This window comes from Schistocerca nitens, chromosome 7 (assembly GCF_023898315.1).
Source record: "Schistocerca nitens isolate TAMUIC-IGC-003100 chromosome 7, iqSchNite1.1, whole genome shotgun sequence".
Lineage (NCBI taxonomy): Eukaryota > Metazoa > Arthropoda > Insecta > Orthoptera > Acrididae > Schistocerca > Schistocerca nitens.
The window spans coordinates 308,634,899-308,639,898 of record NC_064620.1 but is presented as its reverse complement, the minus strand read 5'-3'; the positions used below and the strand labels follow the sequence as shown (position 1 = coordinate 308,639,898).

The 5,000-nt window shown below is 55.6% G+C and overlaps 2 non-coding genes across 2 annotated transcripts in view; both read right to left on the bottom strand.

The window, feature by feature from the left end:
* Positions 1–117, bottom strand: part of LOC126196353 (5.8S ribosomal RNA) — a 155-nt gene extending 38 nt beyond the window's left edge. The window contains exon 1 of the ribosomal RNA XR_007538870.1: positions 1–117. This exon is cut by the window's left edge and continues 38 nt beyond it. This is a non-coding gene — a ribosomal RNA (5.8S ribosomal RNA).
* Positions 118–469: 352 nt separating this feature from the next.
* On the bottom strand, positions 470–2,378 carry LOC126197026 (small subunit ribosomal RNA). Its single transcript, XR_007539436.1, has one exon. It is a non-coding gene; the product is annotated as a small subunit ribosomal RNA (ribosomal RNA).
* Between the last annotated feature and the right edge of the window lie 2,622 nt (positions 2,379–5,000).

The window sequence follows — 5,000 nt, the reverse complement described above, 5'->3', positions numbered from 1 at the left end:
GGACCGCAATGTGCGTTCGAAACGTCGATGTTCATGTGTCCTGCAGTTCACATGTCGACGCGCAATTTGCTGCGTTCTTCATCGACCCACGAGCCGAGTGATCCACCGTCCTGGGTGATCTTTTTACAGTTTCCACTGTCTCTTTCAAAACAGTTGCATAGGCGGGACTGAGGCGTTCGACGGCCCCTGTTCCAGTGTTTTGTGTCCAACGGCCTCACGGCCGATGGGCGTCGTACGGCTCCACTCCGGAGCGGACAGGCACTCGGGCGAACGTCATTCAAAACCGGCGCGAGGCGCCAGGTGCCGCAGGCCAGCCGCTCCAGAGCTTCAGCGCTCGTACCACACAACATTTTCCGTTAGTTTTGAGAAGCACGCGTGGTCCCGCACGCGGCGCACAGCTACTGCGAGCCGTACAGGTAGCGTGTTGCACGACACGACACGCACATCGAAAGACATGCAGTCTAGTCGGTAATGATCCTTCCGCAGGTTCACCTACGGAAACCTTGTTACGACTTTTACTTCCTCTAAATGATCAAGTTTGGTCATCTTTCCGGTAGCATCGGCAACGACAGAGTCGATGCCGCGTACCAGTCCGAAGACCTCACTAAATCATTCAATCGGTAGTAGCGACGGGCGGTGTGTACAAAGGGCAGGGACGTAATCAACGCGAGCTTATGACTCGCGCTTACTGGGAATTCCTCGTTCATGGGGAACAATTGCAAGCCCCAATCCCTAGCACGAAGGAGGTTCAGCGGGTTACCCCGACCTTTCGGCCTAGGAAGACACGCTGATTCCTTCAGTGTAGCGCGCGTGCGGCCCAGAACATCTAAGGGCATCACAGACCTGTTATTGCTCAATCTCGTGCGGCTAGAAGCCGCCTGTCCCTCTAAGAAGAAAAGTAATCGCTGACAGCACGAAGGATGTCACGCGACTAGTTAGCAGGCTAGAGTCTCGTTCGTTATCGGAATTAACCAGACAAATCGCTCCACCAACTAAGAACGGCCATGCACCACCACCCACCGAATCAAGAAAGAGCTATCAATCTGTCAATCCTTCCGGTGTCCGGGCCTGGTGAGGTTTCCCGTGTTGAGTCAAATTAAGCCGCAGGCTCCACTCCTGGTGGTGCCCTTCCGTCAATTCCTTTAAGTTTCAGCTTTGCAACCATACTTCCCCCGGAACCCAAAAGCTTTGGTTTCCCGGAGGCTGCCCGCCGAGTCATCGGAGGAACTGCGGCGGATCGCTGGCTGGCATCGTTTATGGTTAGAACTAGGGCGGTATCTGATCGCCTTCGAACCTCTAACTTTCGTTCTTGATTAATGAAAACATACTTGGCAAATGCTTTCGCTTCTGTTCGTCTTGCGACGATCCAAGAATTTCACCTCTAACGTCGCAATACGAATGCCCCCGCCTGTCCCTATTAATCATTACCTCGGGTTCCGAAAACCAACAAAATAGAACCGAGGTCCTATTCCATTATTCCATGCACACAGTATTCAGGCGGGCTTGCCTGCTTTAAGCACTCTAATTTGTTCAAAGTAAACGTGCCGGCCCACCGAGACACTCAATAAAGAGCACCCTGGTAGGATTTCAACGGGGTCCGCCTCGGGACGCACGAGCACGCACGAGGCGGTCGCACGCCTTCGGCTCGCCCCACCGGCAGGACGTCCCACGATACATGCCAGTTAAACACCGACGGGCGGTGAACCAACAGCGTGGGACACAAATCCAACTACGAGCTTTTTAACCGCAACAACTTTAATATACGCTATTGGAGCTGGAATTACCGCGGCTGCTGGCACCAGACTTGCCCTCCAATAGATACTCGTTAAAGGATTTAAAGTGTACTCATTCCGATTACGGGGCCTCGGATGAGTCCCGTATCGTTATTTTTCGTCACTACCTCCCCGTGCCGGGAGTGGGTAATTTGCGCGCCTGCTGCCTTCCTTGGATGTGGTAGCCGTTTCTCAGGCTCCCTCTCCGGAATCGAACCCTGATTCCCCGTTACCCGTTACAACCATGGTAGGCGCAGAACCTACCATCGACAGTTGATAAGGCAGACATTTGAAAGATGCGTCGCCGGTACGAAGACCGTGCGATCAGCCCAAAGTTATTCAGAGTCACCAAGGCAAACGGACCGGACGAGCCGACCGATTGGTTTTGATCTAATAAAAGCGTCCCTTCCATCTCTGGTCGGGACTCTGTTTGCATGTATTAGCTCTAGAATTACCACAGTTATCCAAGTAACGTGGGTACGATCTAAGGAACCATAACTGATTTAATGAGCCATTCGCGGTTTCACCTTAATGCGGCTTGTACTGAGACATGCATGGCTTAATCTTTGAGACAAGCATATGACTACTGGCAGGATCAACCAGGGAGCTGCGTCAACTAGAGCTGAGCAGCCGGCCGCCCGGGAGTGTGTCCCGGGGGCCCGCGCGAACACGCAAGCGTCCGCTCAATTATTCTGCAAACAGGAGGAGGCTGGGCTCCCCTGCACGATACACCTCGAAACCCTCTCAGGTCCCGGCGGCGCGCAGCGCCGTCCTAAGTACTTGGTCGGGTTCGAGAGAGGCGCAATCGCCCGGAGATAGGCGAGTAGACGCTTTCAGTGCGACCACCCGTGCTCCCAACTGAGCTTGCCGCTGCCGACAGAGGCCCGGGAGCGTGCTGTCGTGGTGTTGCCGGCGGGAGACAACACGCGGCCACAAACAGTGACCGGGCAGCTCCAACGCCAGCGCCACAGAGGGGCAGAGCCCCACTTGGGTGCCAAAGCGAACTCTCCCAGCACAGCGCACGCGCCAACACATCCGCACAGCTGCGATACAAACCACCTGCGAGAACCGCGGGGGCGACCGAGCAGCAGACGGCGTCGCGGCGCCGAGTGCCGGGCGGCGGCGCATCCTCAACGCACACAGTCCTCAATCGGACCAGCACACTGCAGATGTCCACCGCGCTTCGCACCGGGCCCGGGAGGACCCACTTTGGCCGCACGGCGCCGCGCGCTGGGTGCGCCGGCACGCAGATGCGCCGCCTGCCGCCTCCGTCAGCCGGCGCGCCTGCCACTGGGCGCCCCCACCAGCCGGCTGCCGCGCGTGCGCCCACGCAGCGCGCGGCCAGCACGCCGGGCGCCCCCCCCTCACCGGCCGGGGACGGTCCCACCCAGCCACCGCCGCGTATCGCTTCATACCCACATGCCCACTCACGTTCGTGGGTATGACGGGTGTCGCTGAAGCAACCGGTTAATACCTGTACCGATCGTCGATATCAACGATTCACCTCCAGCGCGAACAACCGCGCAACAACGGATTTCCAGTTCATTTGCGTAACTTGGGCAGCAAACGTAGACATCCATCTACATTTGCGACTTCTACGAGTCTTGCATGCCTGGATGTTGTGTGTCACGACGCACTCCATCAGCATACATACACGCTGCGACGTGTGCACGAAAGAACACGTGGAAGGTGGCCAGCGTACGTATGCGAATGCCATTGCACAGCTGCGAAGCGCATTCAACACGCGAACTCCTGACCGACGAGCTAGAGGTGACAGGAGGGGAGGGGGGGGGGGCGGGGGCGATATACGTCCTATTGCAGTACACAATACAGTGGATAGCGGGACCATGTGGAAAGTAAGCAACACTCGCAAGATGTGAGGGTACGCACCGTAAAATGAATCAATACGCAGAACACCACAGTGTGCGCGAAGTGAACTATGTTGAGATGGTTGCAATTAGGCAACGCTACACGAATTCCTAGATTCATATAACTAACAATTACAGGGCAGGTTAAGGCGCAACGTGGGTTAGGTTAAGGCGCAACTTGGGTTAGGTTAGGGCGCAACGTGGGTTAGGTTAGGGCGCAACGTGGGTTAGGTTAGGGCGCAACGTGGGTTAGGTTAGGGCGCAACGTGGGTTAGGTTAGGGCGCAACGTGGGTTAGGTTAGGGCGCAACTTGGGTTAGGTGAGGGCGCAACGTAGGTTAGGTTAGGGCGCAACGTGGGTTAGGTTAGGGCGCAACGTGGGTTAGGTTAGGGCGCAACGTGGGTTAGGTTAGGGCGCAACGTGGGTTAGGTTAGGGCGCAACGTGGGTTAGGTTAGGGCGCAACGTGGGTTAGGTTTGGGCGCAACGTGGGTTAGGTTAGGGCGCAACGTGGGTTAGGTTAGGGCGCAACGTGGGTTAGGTTAGGGCCCAACGTAGGTTAGGTTAGGGCGCAACGTAGGTTAGGTTAGGGCGCAACGTAGGTTAGGTTAGGGCGCAACGTAGGTTAGGTTAGGGCGCAACGTGGGTTAGGTTAGGGCGCAACGTGGGTTAGGTTAGGGCGCAACGTGGGTTAGGTTAAGGCGCAACGTGGGTTAGGTTAAGGCGCAACGTGGGTTAGGTTAGGGCGCAACTTGGGTTAGGTTAAGGCGCAACTTGGGTTAGGTTAAGGCGCAACTTGGGTTAGGTTAAGGCGCAACTTGGGTTAGGTTAAGGCGCAACTTGGGTTAGGTTAAGGCGCAACTTGGGTTAGGTTAAGGCGCAACTTGGGTTAGGTTAAGGCGCAACTTGGGTTAGGTTAAGGCAGAAGTTGGGTTAGGTTAAGGCAGAAGTTGGGTTAGGTTAAGGCAGAAGTTGGGTTAGGTTAAGGCAGAAGTTGGGTTAGGTTAAGGCAGAAGTTGGGTTAGGTTAAGGCAGAAGTTGGGTTAGGTTAAGGCAGAAGTTGGGTTAGGTTAAGGCAGAAGTTGGGTTAGGTTAAGGCAGAAGTTGGGTTAGGTTAAGGCAGAAGTTGGGTTAGGTTAAGGCAGAAGTTGGGTTAGGTTAAGGCAGAAGTTGGGTTAGGTTAAGGCAGAAGTTGGGTTAGGTTAAGGCAGAAGTTGGGTTAGGTTAAGGCAGAAGTTGGGTTAAGGGATGGTGTGTGTGGGGGGGGGGTGGGGTGGCGAGGTTCGTTGATAGTGATGGTAGTAAGTGGACGCCTGAGGCACTATCAGATATGTCACGTCAGTTGCACTTGTGGCTCATGGC